At 40.0% G+C, this 17,806-nt stretch overlaps 1 protein-coding gene across 1 annotated transcript in view; it reads right to left on the bottom strand.

Moving 5' to 3' along the window:
• The window catches only part of ADGRL2 (adhesion G protein-coupled receptor L2), a 493,138-nt gene that overhangs the window by 447,403 nt on the left and 27,929 nt on the right, over nucleotides 1–17,806 (bottom strand). The window lies entirely within an intron of this gene.

Raw genomic sequence — 17,806 nt, 5'->3', positions numbered from 1 at the left:
GGCACCTTGCTCTTAGAAGTGGTCCTGCCCTCCCGCCCCCGCTCTCCTGGGCTAGGGACAGAAGTTACACAAACTGGTATTGGTGATCAGAAACTAGTTCAAATATGTAACACAACAGAAATTCAGTGCACATCACCTGCTTTTAAAATGGTTGAAACCAGTTTAATAAACCTGGATGGATATCAGACGTAACTGATTTAGGGTCAATCCATTTATTAAACTTCTGTCCCAGATCCCTTCCAGATTCAAGTTAACTCACAGTCCCTCAAATATCCCAGGATTTATTACACCGCCTCCACAGTCCCCGGCCCCCCGCCCCCCCCCCCCGGTGGGTAGAGTAGCTTTGGCCCAAACTGTCTTCTCCAGCTGATCAGGGAGGCATGGTCTAGTGCACCCTGGCTTCTGGCCTGGGCCACTACATGCATGTGGCTGCATTTCCAGAATCAAAAGTGAATGTCTGTTCAGTTGCTTATCAGTTCAATCTGCGCAGTTTAGATTAATCTGTGAAGATCGAAATCAATTTAGCCTCATGCTTTTTGACTGCCTGTACTTAGCCCTGCAGGGTTTGTCCAGGGCTCCAGTTCTGCTTGTTCTGCCTCTGTTCATTGTGTTATTGATGTAATAGTTAAATAAGCATTACATTGCAACCCAGGACACCTTACTTACCTAAGGATACTATTTTAAAAAAACCCCTTTCTTAATCCCCCCACCACTTTGAATAAATTCCATTCTTAGCAAAATCAGAGCAAATAAAGGAAGTTTTAAGACCTTTATCTACAATCTGAAAATTGTTAGACAGGTTCCAAGGGTGGGGCAGAGGAGGGGCAGCAGTTATACCCATGCTGGGAACTCCCAACGTGCTTAACTTTAAAGATCACAGTGTCAATGGGACTTCACCAATACAGATCAAGATCCTATTTTATAAAACTGTATAGATTTTACATGTAAATACCTAGCTTCTTATGCAACATTTCATAAAACTTTTTATACAGTAGTGGCTGTTGTAGATTTGGACATAGGCCATGCATGAGAGATTAGAGCCGGTTAATTTTTAATTCCCTTTATGTTGCTTTAAATATTTTTCCTGAATTTCTATTTTATTGTTTTCTAACCTAGTGCCAGAATTAGCTCAGTGAACAGAATACTGGAACATTGTGACAGTCAATTTATATTTAAAGAAAGTGACTTTACATTTAAAAACACAAACAAAACACAATTTGAAGGCAGAGCACAGGGAGCAAAAAACATAGTTAATAAAAGACAATAGCCTTGTAAGATCTGCAAAGACTTCCATAAAATGGGTAGTGTCATTTAGAATCGTTCAAAGACTTCTGTCTAGCAACATTGTTGAAAAGATCAATCTTAAACAGCTCCAGTTGCAAACTACAGATCAACATTTTCCAAGAAAACATATATTTTAACTTGTTATCTATCAAGGCTTCAACAACTAGGTATATAATTTGAAAAAGAAAACATGTTCAGTCATCAAATGTAAGTTACAAACACAATAAAATTTTTTATGTGAAAATGATAGCAGTAACTTCAGGTTTTTTGGCATTCAATATTGCTTTAATGTATGGTTTTCCTATTTGGCTCTGCCTCACAGAAAATAGACAAAGGTATTACCCCAGATAAAATTAAGGTTATTTTTCTTTAATAGTGATCATAGGGCTATTTGCAGAAGGGCACAAAAATAACTGGACAAAACCCCGATTTAATGGTTTTTGCCTTCATAAACTTGAATATTATTTCTATTAAATCCTGGTAAGATGCCAAAGGACAATTTCCACTACATCAAATTGTGCTCCATGAAAAAAAAAAAAAATTAAAAAAAATCAATTAAAGTCATATATTTTAGAAGACCACATAAATATATGGAATCGTTATTAAGTTTAAACCTTTTTTTGCTGTTTCTGGCAGTCCTCCTTCAAATTGTGTCTAAATCACTTTGTTTTACTGCAAAATCAAGGAAGCTACGTATTTTCTTGGCAGGTGAAGGTATAACTAATACAGAGAGGAACTTCTTGGTAGCGCATGGGGCATAGCGGAAACTGACTAACCAATGACATCACCCCATCATGAAGAATTGTCAAGGCCTTTCCACAGGCTCTGGAAATCAGAACAAGCTGCTGTCCAGTTACCAATGTCCTAATATGAAAAACCTTGATGATCCTGGGAGGGAAGAGTGGAGGGAAGAAAAAGTAAAAAAAGAATATGCAATTCAAACATGAAATCTGACCTAGTTCTTTCTGTAAGATTATATACGCTGCATGTAAATTATCATGCATCTCAGTGATGCTTTATTTTATTTAATATGGTTTTCATTTACACATTTTCTGGGACAATTTGTTTTCTTAATCTTTATAGGAAATAAAAATTGATTTAGGTTGGCTCTGCCCTTCTCTGGGAAAAAAAATGCTCAGAGCATATGGCCTTTCAGATGAACTAGTCACTTTAAAATAAGCTCATCTAGTCAACATGAGGAGAACTGTTAGAACATTAGTCCCAGAATAGCGATACATGTATTCTTTCAGACAGATGATACATTTGAATGCTTTGTCAGAAATTGGATTTCCTGTTTAATCCCAAATGGAAACACGATTTAGGTAATAGAATAATTTGCCAGCTTCAAAAACTGCTATATTTTACTTGAGAGGAGGCACGATATTTTGATTCCCCACTATAGATGACCTTTATACAATCATACGACATAAATACAATAAAAATAGATTCACCTGAATACATTAATGCCCTCCTTTAAAGCATGCTATAACCTTTTATTTACTGAATAAGTTGTAAAACTAACTCAATGGCAATCAACTTCTGAGTAAATAAATTATAATAATCTCAAAGTTTAGATTCTGAACTAAATACTATTGTTAATTTGAAGTATCTGGTACTTTATCGGAGGTTTGCCTTTTCTGTAGGGAATCCTAAATTTAGCATTATATTCAGAAAGGAAAAAACAATGCAAACTGTGAACTTTTAACTGATATTTTTATACTATGGCTTTCAGCATTCCTAGAAAGATGCAGTGCAATTATTCTTGTTTTTAGAACATACAGCCAAGGCAAAAGACTAAATTTAACTTATTCTCTTACTGATTTTAGTCTGTGATCTCTCGCTGTACACAGTATATATATTCTGAAAAGACTGTATGTTAATTCTGGCAGAGAAGGAGACACTATCATATTAGTTCCTCATCAGAAGTCAAGACCTGAATCTATATCACTGGCATTTTCCACATACACAGCCTTGACAATGTCAACCGTTATTCTGGTGACTACTGTGCTGAGTTGCAATAAAGTCATTTTTTTCAGATTATTCTATTCTGCCCTTAGGGGCAGTTATGCTGAAGAATGACCCTTCTCTTATACACTTGGATCAGGAAAATCACCACAAAGATTACAAATCTTGCCTAGCAATGGCAGTGCTGGGACTTGAAATGCTTCATTCAAGGCAGCAGTCTAGTGTCCTAGTCTGTCAAACTGCTAACCTTGCTAGGTTTTTTTGTTTTGTTTTAAATGTCCCCTTGTTGTCTGTGAAATTTTAATTCCTGTTCCAGAAAAGGTCACAAACACCTAAGAAATGTGAAGACCAACAACATGCTGCAAGGAGAAAAATTCTCATATGCTTCATCCTAAATCAGTTGGTCAGGTGGGGAGTTACTTACAATACAGATTATTTCAGAAGTCAGTGACACTGATCAGCAGGGCATCATGAATAAGAAAATCTGCACCTGATCTGAGAAGCTAAAACACTGACTGCTGACAGACATTCATTTGAAGATATGATAGGATCTGATCCTCAGTCCCAACAATTGTTCCTCCTTTTGTGCCACATGTGTATGGCAGGATGCACAATTTTGGGAGCAGGGATGAGATCCTAATCACAACCTACTTGCTGGTGCAGGGGGAGCCTGGGATCATGATCCCAGGTTCCCCTTTCACTGGCAAATAGAAAGCTGTGTGCCTGGCAAACCTGTACATTCCTGGGGTAAGACTGCCAATCAGCTGATTGGCGGCCCCAACCCTGGGGCCACACAGGAGTCTTGAAATGCTCTGGTGTCATTCTGCAGTTGGGACTGCCAGTCAGCAATCTCAGCCTCAGGACTACGCTGGAGCTGGCAGAAGAATTTGGTCCACACGCCAGTGCAGTTCCCTGGCTGGGACCTCGTGTAGCTTATTGGCAGTCTCAGCCCCGGCACAGCACAGGAGAGAGTTCCACCACGTGATGAGAGGTCCCAGCACACTGACCACACATTTAATGTAAGGTGCGCTGGAAACCAGCCACAAACTTATTACGCATATTTTGTGGAATAATTTGGTGGCTTATTCCCCCTTCTATCACATCATTAGTTGCACAAAACACGTGGCTGCATCACTATTTCAGACATGATTAACTGGTTAATCACATCCTAAGTATAACATCTGCCAGGGGCCACCAGTGCAGCAGGGTACTTAAGTGTGTGCATTACTTTAAGCATGCAAGCTCAGCAATGTTTTATGCATTGGCTTCAGCAAGACTGCTCAGATCCTTAGTTACACACATGCTTGAGGACTTTGCTGAATGAGGACTAAGGGGCAGAAGCTCTTTACCTCAACTCTTCACCCTCAAACTGAGGGAAGAGAATATGTAACGTGCTTGCCAAGTGAATATTGGGTCTCCCTACCCTATGGCTAGCTACTTAAAGGAGAACAGCTTACTACTGCTGCCAGCTTGTGGAGTGTCCTTTTAGCTCAAGGATAGAAGCTTGTATTTTACAACTTCAACATCTCAGGTTGAGACCCTTCTGAATACCAGTGATGAAAGCTGTTGCAAGTGTTTTCTCAGGAATTCTGTGATAAGAAAGGCTCTTAACTCATCCTTTGCATGTTGCACCGTATTCATTCTTGTGACAGGAATAATCTGAACTAGGGAAGAGGCTGTTGCAAGGCACAGTACAGGTGCTATTAGCATTCCTTTTGTGCAGGTAGGACCCATAGTAATTTTGGGGCTGCTAAAGACCGTGTCAGATTTTGGCCGAAATTTGCTATAGCTGGTTATTATTAATCATCATGCCAACATTTTATATTACAAAAGTTCTGGGCACTTTAAAAACATGTACAGTGTAGTTTTATGAGAAATATTGCTGTGCTTACAGTCTAAGTGGCTTTTTATTGACATTTTTATGTTATTTATTCATTTTTCCTTGATGATGCAAGCCATAATTCTATCATTTGGTATTTTATGGACAACATACAGCACAATTTTTCCTTACAGAGAATTATTAACCCATTTATGCTAGTGGCTGGGAATCCTTAGTTCTAAACGTGGTTGGATTTAGATTCTCCAACTTCATGGCTTATTGCCAGGGAGATGCTTTTGTTAAGCCTAAATGACAAAAAGTGCAGCATTAGGATCATCAAAGCTACTTCACTTCAAGAGTATCCTAACAACTGGATTAACTCTTCCAACACTAGATAAATGCAAATATTATCTAAAGCATTTTGGAGTTTTCAATTGTAAAGTATGTTCTATTTAAAAGGGATTAATTAAAAACCTTAATATTTTAGTAAAATATTGTTTAAACAATAGGAACACACATAACCATGGGCATGAAAACAGTAGCTTTTCATGTTTCAGTGGGTAAGACGCACACTGCTGTGATGACAGACATGGCAGATATTTGTGCCCTATGGTGTAGAAAAATCAATTAAGGTCAGCTAGAGTCTAAATGATAAGACATCTGAAGTGTCTTGAATACTATATATAGCTTGTAATTAATTGTGGACTTTTTTTGCTTGTAATTAATTGTGGACACCAAAAGTATGACTATATTTCACTCCCAAAGCAGACATCTAATTGAATCTAAAAGGGGAGGTTGGCCCTTTAAAAATATGCTGCAATAACCTTAAATAAGAAAAGTCTGTGGTTTTTTATTAACATGCCAGTTCTAATGAAACCAAAGCTTTCAGCTGCCAAAAATCAACATTTTTTCCATCCAACCTGTTATTCCACCAAATATATTTAAGTTAACTAGTATATTAGTGATATTCACATTGAAAAGAGAATTACACTAGTATCTAATGAGATTTATGTAACAGAAAAGCAAATTTGCCACCACTTATCTGATTCAAAGAATGGATTCCCTAGAACCATTAACTGTATTTTGTCTAACAAATGTTGAGCCTATTTTTGGTCTGCTGAAATAAGTAGTGCATCTTTTTATTTCATTCTGGAGTGTTCAGGGTGCAATCTGTAAGTTTTTACTTAGGTAAACACTGGTAAGACCCTGATTCTGGCTGGCTCTCAAAAAAGTATATAAAGCATATACCCACACATGAATGATTGATTGGAGCGGGGGAGAGGAGAGAAGACACAAAATACTCCTCCCAGTCATGGGTACCTCCATATAAGACCTGGTCACAATTTTGATAAGGAATATAATCAAAGTGCCTGACTAAAAGCCCTAGAACCATCAGATTTAGGGGAGTGTGAGGGGATAGGAGCCTAGTCTAGGCCAACATACCCAATAGCCTAGCAAATCTGGACAAAGATGGAAAAGAAAAAAAATCACTTTTAAAACAAATTTCACTGTTGCTGTTTAAAATTGTTAAGGTGCGCTGACCCCAGGATCCCAGCTGGAGTACTGGTCGATGCACCCAGTATTCCTTCTTATGTTTCTGTTTTAAACCCGTGTCTTTCTTCTCTGCAGTGTGAACAAGGATAACTGTGGCAGAGGCTGTCCATAAATAAAAGTAATACTCTGGGATCCTTAAACAGAAGTGCAATGTGCTTTCACAAATAATATATTCAGCCTCACAGATTCCCTGAAAGTGAATATCAAAGTGGTGCTAAGACAGATTCTCTGTGCACTTGAAAAAAGGAGGCACATACATGTAATGACAGGTTTTGAAAATGTTGTCCTAAGTATCTTGTCTGAGGTCATACAGTGAAGCTAGCCAAGCTCGGCAGAGACTTCAGAGCTCCTGACTCTTCAATTCCTTGGTTTAATCATAAGGGGTGAAATGGCGATATTGATTTTGATGGGACTAAGATTCCATATAAGACCATTATCGTTTTCTCTGCTCACTTCACTAGAAAACAGCTTGTTGCTTTTTTAATGCTGAGTGTCACAGCATCAGGACTTTACATATGCAACATACTTTGTTTTTCCCTGCTCAGTATCAAAATTCAGTCTTTGTTGAGTAGGTCTAATGGTTTAATTGTTACCGTGCTCTCATCTTTATCCTTTCTGTTTTGGATTCCCTCCTGCCCTCGCCCCCCTTGAGCTATAACGTACATGTTCTACACTCATCAAATCATCATTGAGCTTCAAGCCATCTGGGAACCAGCCTTCTAGAAAAGCCAGTCAAATTTTTACAACTCAAGATGCATACATGACAACCTATTTCAACAGCTGAAAATACTTTCATTTGCTTTTCATATTAGTCTCATTTGTATGTAAGTTTTCCACACACATTTTGCTGAACTCAATGGTGTGATGATCCTATTTATTTCAATAGTACTATGCATAGTAAAATTAATGCACAGAGAAGCCACAATACCTCCAGATCTGCTCACAAAAGAGAGCTCCAATCACACAAAAATGCTCTGGTAAACATTTTATTTTTACTGTTTTATGCAGTATTACCACATATTATTCTCACTATACTACATTCAACTGAAATTAGCAGTGCAAAACCCTCACTTATTCCAGGGGAGTTCACATAATGAAAATGACATGCCATAATATCATATGAAAAGATACAGCATAATAAGAGTATATTTAATGATGCTCTGACTTTTTCTCCCCTGTATAATTGCAAAAGACCCTAAGCCCCTTTAAGGACAAGTGTAACTCATCATTTTAATCTTGAGTGAATACACACCAGAAACTCTCACTCATTTACTTTCCCTGCTACTTCATAAATCAAAACAAGTTTGATGGATTAAAACAACCTTTTTGGTGGAAATATCTGAAATTGTACTGCAAAATTGCATGTCGGTTTTTGCCACAATATGATTTGAAATAGCTGAGAGATAAAAGCTATGAATATTGGGATTTATTAATAAGGGGAAAAAACCCAATGTCTGCTGTAAAACCAAGTGGAGATAAACATTATGAAAAGACTTGTGGCATATGTTTGGTGCCCTGTTTCTTCAGATAAAAGTTTCCTGATCTTTTTTCCTTCTTAGGCATTCTATTTTAAATTCCAAGGGTCAGATTCTGTAAGATCCTGAGCACCTCTGTCTGCTACTGAGTATAAAAGGACTTACGGGATTCATCTACACATATATTAATGTGCCGGCGTTACAGCACAGTAAGTTCAGTACCTGTAATAAGGGGTACTGACTCAATCTGCACTGTAACTGGTGCTACTGCTTAGTAGCACTGGTACACACCTTTTTAGTGACCCTAGTGCTCAGTAGATTAAATCTACTACACATTAATGCAATAGCATGGCTTTTGCTGCAATGCACTAATGCACAGTAGAATTAGTCTATTCTGCATTTAATATCTTGTGTAAATGCATCAGTGGAGCAGATTTCCTTAGGAAATATTAACACCTATATCAACATATGGCAAAGCTATTACTGCATATTACCACATACTGACCAAGCAGAAGCTTCACTGAGTTTATTAAAATTTAGGCATGTACCTTTTGGTAAAGCACTGCATGTTCCTTGGGACATGCATACCCGTTTGAAAACCACTGATCTAAATCAACCTTTTCTAACACAGGCCTTTGTATTTTACCTACCTCAATAATTTGTGTTTGACTAAGGTATATCTTCCAGAAAGGCTTTGAAGATATCAAGACACAGAGGTGAGGGCAATTAGTAATTCACAGGATTAATCTCTAAAGCCCCAATCCATCAAATCACTTAAGCACAGACTTAAGTGGTTTGCTGGATAAGAGGCTATCTCCTTTAACTAAGCCATTTCTTCAGCAAGCTATTGAGAGGGGCTAAGATTAGATCAAATTCAACCCTAACCATGTTTGGTACCTCCTACAAGATGCATCCTCTGAGACAAAAATAAATTTCCTTCAGACTTACATTCAAGAAGGCTAAAAAGAAGGGAAAAGCAGAGGCAAGAAGGAAACAAGAAATGCCAGGAGAAAAAGAAAAGGGAAGGAAGGAAAGATAAATAAATGGGAAAAAACAATCCTACATTTTACATACGGAAGGGACATGGATATCTTTTGTAAGCATGTACCATAAAGTTACATTAACAATACTATACTGTAAAAGTTAAAAAGAATAGATTGCAGAATGTGGTCTTACAAAATATTATTTAAAGTGTTTATTACAATTCAATGCAAGTCCAGTGAAATTTCAAGGTGCAGTATTAAAAACAGTAAGTCCCCGATTATCTAGAACGTGAAACTCGTTCCTACCTGAATATTGGTTGCATCTGCAATCTGGAATAATTATCCTTCAGGAATACCACAAGACCTCTCCATGCACCTGGAGACTGTATAATAATACAGAATGTATGTCTACACAAAGGGAAGTAAAATTGTTATCCCCTTTATTTGACTTCATGCGCAACTATGGACTCTGGGTCTAAAAATATGAAAGGAGGTGAGAATGTGGCTTTCTATACTTTCCTCACCAACCACCTGGAGCTCTAGAATGGAAAAATGGGTTCAGAGGGGCATTAAATAGGCAGAGGGTTAGCTCTGCCCCACCACACAGCTTAACCAACCTAGCGAATCTCATAATTTACTGCCACTCTTCCTTTAGCCAATTTTTCACAAAACAAGGAAGTAGAGATGGAAGATTGCCTTAAAGGAGTGTCCTTCAAGTATCTATGCTTTCTTGTGTTATATGTGAACTAATGAGGTTTAGGCACCAACTGTTGCCTTACGTCACAATATTTAACTTCAAATACATTTTCTCTTCCTACCTTTTTCCCCCCTGCATGTTTGCCTCAATACAGCCATATATTGAAAACATGAATGTTCCTTCTCCAATAACCTCCCAAATCATCTTTTTGTCAGTATGCTGCATGACTGTGCTGTTTAATAGGTATTCTGTATTTTGGTTCATTGCTCCCAGACTTAATATTTTACATTGTCTACACTAAATTCCATTTTCATTTACTGGGCCACTCATCTAAGAGATCTCTGAATCAGGCTGCATTGTTCCTCATTATACGAGGCTAACTGCCTGTAAAATGGCATATGTTAAAATTAAGCTGTTTTTAGCAATGGCTTGGCAAAAATACCTATTTTTTTTCCTTCTTTTGGTAACTTAACTGCTTTACAAACATTACAGCCCACATTTTCTAGCAGGTGAGGGGCATGCAAACAATCCCAATCTCTGAAGAAAGTAGCTGGGCAATGCGGGGGAAGAAACAGGCAGAGTTCACCACTCCCTGCATTATGATTAACATGTATTCAGGGATGGATGTTCTCTTCCCAAATGTATAGGTGCAAGCTAATTGGTGCACATGCATGTGCTCAGTCGAGCCAACCATGCACAAAATTGTATGCGCTTGAAAATTTAGATTTTTATTTTGATAAATAGGGAAAGGCCAATAATAAAACCAGCTACACTAATCAACACAAACAACCTGGACTCTCAACTTGATTAAATTTCAGACTCATACAGTTATTAAAAAACTATGTTTTCATTCAAAAACCTGGATGCAAATTACTCCAAGGCATTTAAAATTAAGCTTCAGTTGTGTTAGAATTTTCCAAGTAATCTTTCTGTACCTGAACAGAAATCCTCCATGTATACCTGGTCTCTCTCAATACTACCAAAAGGGTGTTAATTAGCACTAATAATGGTGGTACAATTTCTGGTGGTTCTACTTTGAGCCTTCAAACACCTTTGTGGGTTAGGTAAGTTATTTAGCCCCAGTGACTTCAGTAAGACTACTCACAAAGCAGAGAGCGGAGCAGGTGTTTACATCTTTGAAAGAAAGGGCTACAAACTTATTTGAGACTGTTTCACAGTAAAAGAACCAGATGACAACAACTTTAAGCTACTCCTGCCAAAATTTACATCCAAACATGGATGTTTCTACATCACATTATTATTTTTCTTACTTATTCCTTCAACTTTAACTGTAGTACTAGCTGACATCATTATAATGGCATTATTTAAAATAAATAATGTTTATTCTGAAACAGTTTAAATGATTTGGGATAATGATACTATTGACCTACCATAACTTTCTCTAGTGGCTAGCCACTTTTTCTGAACTGCTATTCACCTATTAAGCAAATTGAACTTGTATGGCAGAATGAGCCCTGAACAAAAATTGATTTAATGGAACAAATTCAAGACAGACACAGGAAGTACTATTCCACTGAAGTCCACAGGAGCCATTTAGCCCAGTGTTTCACTGTAAAACTTAAATGAATGAACTAAAATGCAATAAGACAAGATGTAGATGGCATATATATGTCAAACTGTCATCCTGAAAATGACTTTAATTTTTGGAGGCCAGTGCATGGAGTGAAAGTCCAAACATTAGATTTAGGGAAAGAGATCACAATTAAGAACCGAGCTCTAACTGAGCACATTCATTTGGTACACTGAGATTGAAAGAGTTTTTTCCTTTTCTACATTTGCCTATTTAGATGTTGACTTCTTAGAAATGGCTGATATCAGCCCAGGACAGGACTAAAGCGCTAGGTATGATCTTGTATATTAACTTATATTCCAATGTAAAAAATGCATATATGTATCCAAAATTCTTAAAATAAAAATATTCAACTGATTTGACAGTGTACAGACTGTTGCATGAAGGTGGAATCCTCTCTCTTTTTTCTGTGTTTGGAGGGCTGAAGGGGATTGTTAAAGGAAAGAGAAGAGAGGAAGAGAGGCGGTGTCTCATGATGCTCAGCATCTCTAGTAGCTGTAATACCATACTGAACACATTTCAGGAGCAATCTCTCCTCTTTTTCCAGCTTCATTTTAATTTGTACACAAAAACTTTACAGAAAAACAAACAAGGAAGTTCATTGAATAAAAACAGAGGGGACAGAACAGTGACAGAAAACAACAAAAGCAAGGCAATAAGCCTGAAATATGCCCTTTAAAGTTTAGACCATACCATTTGCTGTACAACTAATTAAAAAACCAGACATCTCCTTAACTACTTTAGCATGACGCATCAAGTTGTGCCTTTTGTTAACACATTTCATGCTGTTATTTACTTTGCACACCAGGATCTAGGCAAGACTCACAGTTGCATTTGGAAGGAGGGACTGGATGATTCAAGTCACAGAATTGTTGGGGAAACAGTAAAACAGGAAGCCCTGATTGCAGAACAGAGTAGGGAGGTAGGTACCTTGATTTGTTCAGAGAGTCTGACCTTGTCTTTAAAGATTTGGATATAATACCACCCTGACTCACAGCCACCAGTGAGCTGATTGGTCCACCAATTGGCTGATCCATGGGATGGGGCATGGGACAGTCCTTAGGTCCTGCCTGGTAGGCCTGTGCAAAGAAGCTAGTTTACTTTGGATTCAGATTCGGCCAATTCGGGGAACAGTGATTTGATTTGGTGACTGTCCTGAATCGATTTGGCTGAATCTGATTTAGAGATTCAGCTGCTGCTGAATCAGCCAAATCTCTGAATTGGCCCAATCCCCTGTCCGCTCTCCTAGCCCCGTCAATGGCTGCCCTACCCAGCTCCAGCTTCTGGCTCTTTTTTTTTTTTAAAAAAGCCCAGCACTCAGTGGCTGCTGCCAGGCTGGGGGGTGGGGGATGATTCCTCCTGCCCCCCCCCCACTGCCCCATGCTGCATAGGGGGCTCTGGCATGAGTTCCTTGAGCCTTGCCCTCTCTCCCACCCCCCCACCCCATGGCTGCCCCAAACACCCCAGCTCCCAGCCCTTAAAAAGAAAAGACCCATACTCACCAGCTCTGGCCAGGCCCAGGGTGGGGAGGGGACAATCCCTGCTGCCTCCCAATGCCCCGTGCTGTTTGTAGGGCTCTGTCATGAGCCCCCAGAAGCCCTGAGGCCACTGCAGCATCCAGTGAGTGCAGGTCTTTTTTTTTTTTTTTATAAAGAACTGGGAGCTGTGGCCAGGTGGGGCAACCGTTGATGGAGCTGGGAGAATGGGCAGGTGTTGGGGAGTGTTCAAGGGGGCTGGCAGAGCAGGCAGGGGATTGGGCTGGCAGGGGTCCCCCCATGGCTCTTTCCCCCCTCCTCCAGTCTCCCCTACCCTGCCCCCTACTTATCAGCACAGAGTCTGGGTCCATCTCCCTGCAGCAGCAAGTGGGGATAGCTTAAAACTCTCTGAATCTTTTCTGAATTGATTCGGAGAGCTTCAAATAGATTTGGACCTTTTAATTGGTCTCCTGATTCAATTTGGAGATTTGGCCACTGAATTGGGCTGAATCTTCTTCAGATCAAATCAGTACTCAAAACTTCATACAGCCCTACCGCCTGGTTCCTCTTAACCTGGGACTAGGAGGGGCAGCAGCACTGGGTACATGACAACTCACTGTTGGGCAGGTGACCAGGAAGTCAGCTACTCTGCTTCCTGCTTGGAAGAGGGGAGGGAGAGCTACAACTGTGGGATACTGGGGATTTTAGAGACCTCTACTACCCCATGTATAAGCATGTAGGCATTACATGTAGCACTAGGAAGCTTCTTGGGAGGGGGAAGCTGCTCTTTGAAAGAGCTAGAACTTTGTGGTGGAATCACTAGGTTTCTTCCATCACAGACAACTCAAGCACCTGAACACTTGGTCTCTGTGCTCAGAAAAAAAGCATTTTTCTCAGCACAAATGTAATGCCTATCTGTGGCCCTACTCTGCATTATATGTATACCTTGCCCAATAGGGTCATGATCTTGCCTGGGGACTCTGTGCAGTGCCATGTAGAAATATCTAAGCAAGCTTCAGTAAGCTATTTTAGGTACTGGGAGTGATAATTAGGTGTTCTAGCATGGTGCATTGCTGAGGCTGCTGAGAAGCAGGATATATTAGCCTAGGCAGAATGCCACACTAATGCTGCACCAGAATATTGTGTCTGGTGTCTGAGATAGCATGTTTAGAGCTAGTCTTAGTGTCTCTACCTGGCACAGCATTGTGCTTTGTGGACACAGCCTAGCTGCCGCCAGCAAAATAAATAAAGCTGTGAGTGTGGGATTGTTGTTTTGCCAGTTAGGCTGAATTTGTGGTCAATTTATCCTTAATCCAACTCTGACTTCCTTTATTTTTGGCCATTCAAGTAGAACCCCAGTCAGAGCAGATTCTATCACTATTTTCAGATTAGTGTAGAAAACAAGAACAGCTTTTTACAGAAAGAAAATCAGAATTAGATGTTAAGTTTATCACACCTCTCTTCCTTTCTTTGATGGCTTGGTCATTTATTTCTTTTGTTGTGTTGGGAAAGGTCATACAACCGTACACTGTCCCCTAAAATAAGTGAATGCAGAATGGCTTCTTCTAGTCTGAACAGGAATCATTATACAGATTCATAAATCAATGAAGCATGCTGGTGCATTACTTTAATTATCATTTCTACTCAGATGGTTGGTTTACATAATATAATTGTTTACTGTGCCCAAGTATTACACATAAGAAGCTTGGTTGGACTTTCATTTTACAATGTATTCTAATTTTTAAACACTTTTATGACAGTAACAAACGGAAGATCATATTATAGTCAGAGCCAGGGAGAACCAGGGAAGGTGAGAAAGCAAAAAGGTCAGGGTCACAGAGTAGAAAGGTGTCTGGGCTATGCCTCCCCACTTTGCAGAATCCATGCCCAGAAAGGCTTGGAAGGACACTTTCAGGTCCCCTCCACAGCTATTGAGCAATAGACAAGTCAATTACACAATTAAGCACAGACCAGGTACACGTACAATGCACCTATCACACCATAAAAAGGTTCAACCAACTATAAAGTTAGGTCTCGAAAACATACTAACTTTATAGCTGGTTGCTATACAGATTTACTTTGCACATGTAGCAGGGTCTCCTTGCAGTTGACAGTCCTGTCCATGCCCAGCTGGGGATGGGTGTCCCGCAGCTGAGGGGATTCTTAGCCCTCTTCAGGACTCTGTAGGGTCCGCAAAACAGGCCATATTTGGTTCAGATTTGGCCCAAGTCAGGGATAGTGATTCGATTAGTTGATTTGGATCACTGTCCCCGGTTTGATTCGACCAAATCTGAAGATTTAATGCTGATTTAGAGAATCCATGATTTGGCCATAGATACAGCTTTGTATGTTTTTTTTCACATACCTCAAGGTACCGGGCACAGCTTGTGAATGCTGTAATGGTCAGGTGGATGGATTATCCCACAGGAGTGTGTTCCCCCCCCCCCCCTTTGCTTGGCAGCAAAGCCGGAAGTGGACTGGAAGTGCTTCTGGTCCACTTCCAAGTCTGCTGCCAAGTACATAGGGGGGCCCCTGTGTGCCCCTCAGCTCAGTGATCACCCATGGGGGGGACCCCAGATGCTCCTTCTGACTCAGAAGGCACCAGCTGCCAAGCCAGGGGGACACGGGAGAGGCCCCCAGCACACTTTCTGGCAGACCCAAAAGTGGACCAGAAGTGCCAAGTGTGCTGGGAAGTTCTCCATGCTCTTGTGGGATGCTCCATCCACCCCAGCACCTCAGCATTCACGAGCTGCCTGGTACCTTGAAGTATGTAGAAAAATCATTTAAAGCTGTGTCTATGGCCAAATCATTGAATCTTTCTGAATTGATTTGGTGGGTTCCGATTTGATTCAGAGAGATTAAAGGGTCTCCTGATTTGATTCAGATTCAGAGATTCAGCCATCCTGGGCTCCCCCTGCACCATTAATAAGATGTAATCAATGTGCAGTCCCACAATTGTGCATCTTGCCATGTATGGGTGGCATGGCAGGAAGCACAACAGTGTGGATCATGCATTAGATCCTATTATGTCTTTACCTGCACATGTAAAAGAGGCTTCAGACCAAAGCTATCCCCCCCTCCCCCGGCATTATCCAGAAGCTACACATGAAATAGCTTTGGAGGACACTTTCGGAGACCAAATAAGACCACAATGGTCCTGATCAAACACCCCCCTGGAGGGCACTCCATAACTACTTCCTTTTGTCCTTTAAGAGTAAACATTATGTTCAGTAAATTATTCTATTTTTTTAATTACTCAATTTTTATGTATTTGTCTATGAAATCTCCATAACAGCAATTGGACATTTCAAGGCTCAGGGAAGAATTCCAGAGCCTTCCCATTGCTATTGCCTTTAATGACAGCATGCTTAAGGTCTTAAACTGTACCAAAAAAGAGACCATCAAATCAGCAGAAACATGAAATGTGTCTGCATTTTTTCTGAAATAATAGGAACAATAGGGTCATGGCAATGTTCTCCTTTTTTCTTGAGAAAGGTGAGAGGGAAGATGGCTCAGAAATATAATTGCCAACCCCATGTATTTAAGAATTATGTTTCAGGGTCCCCTTCACCCCCAAATCATGGAGTTTTAAAATTCATATAGGCTTTTAATCACTTTCTAGGGTTTATTTGTTTGTGTTTTCAAGGAAGATTAGAGATATAATTTAAAAATCTGAAAGTGGGAATTATATACTTGCATCACTTCCATGCATTGGGACTTTAAGAAAGAATATATAGTAGCATAAATTTCCAACCTACTGCTAAGTCATGAACAGCTTAGGTGTTTGTAGCTCTCTGAAAGATAGAAATATATAACAGCATGGAGAAAGGGACTTATACCCTGGGCTGAAGCAAGACTCTGAGCACATGGGACCACAAACTATTCAGTTCCACTGAATCCAATGTGTAACACAAAGGTTAACACAAAGGTTGGCAGAAGACCAACAAAAATCCAATATATTGCTCCAAAACTGGAACTTAAGTGGTATATAGGCCAAATAGTACTCTGCCTAAAACTTCTCTCATGACAAGCCATTGTAACTGTGGAATAACTGTAGCAGGTACTATGACAGGCCTCTCTGCTTCTACTCTGCATTTTCTGAACATGGAGTAAAGGTGTACTGCATAGCCCTTCCTCTGTGCTCTGTAATGAGATGCAATACCTTAAAATGAGATACAAAACTAAGATAAGATAAGTTGCACATATATATCAGATCCTCTGAAGTACATAACTTTCAGTGTGGTCTGCAACTTGTACTATCTGTTTAATATTTCAGATGACAACTATTGTATGAGTTTTATTTATTTAAAGGTGTTATTAATATGACTCAGATAGGTTCAAGCATAAAAAATATATATATTTCATGGATTTCATTGACATTTGAGCTGGAACGGACCCCAGAGAATCATTAAGTCCAGCCCCCTGCCCCAGGGGCAGGAAGTCAGCAACGATCATAGGATCCCAGCAAGATAAGCATCCAAATGTGTTTTGAAGGCATTCAAAGTGGGTGTTTGAACCACCTCCGATGGCAGTCTGTTCCAAACCTTGGGGGCTCGGACAGTGAAGAAGTTTTCTTATGTCCAGCCTGAACCGGTCGCAATGGAGTTTGTGACCGTTTAATCTTCTCATCTTTTGGGGCGCTCTGGTGAACAGTCGGTCCCCCAGATCCTGATGACCACCCCTGATAAGCTTATAGGTGGCCACCAGATCACCCCTGAGCCTGTGCTTTTCCAGGCTGAAAAGTCCCATGATTCTCAGCCTGTCATCATAAGGTCTGTTTTCCTGACCTCTGATCATGTGCATGGCTCTCCTCTGGACTCTCTCAAGCTTCTCCACACCCTTTTGAATTGTGGAGCCCAAAACTGGATGCAGTACTCCAGCTGCGGCCTCACCAAGACTGAGTACAGTGGGAGAATGACATCCTGGGGTCTGCTTGAGAAGCATCTATGGATGCAAGCCAGTG

Source organism: Crocodylus siamensis, chromosome 5 (genome assembly GCF_052110815.1).
Source record: "Crocodylus siamensis isolate JL-2025a chromosome 5, ASM5211081v1, whole genome shotgun sequence".
Lineage (NCBI taxonomy): Eukaryota > Metazoa > Chordata > Crocodylia > Crocodylidae > Crocodylus > Crocodylus siamensis.
This window is presented reverse-complemented; position numbering and strand designations above follow the sequence as displayed.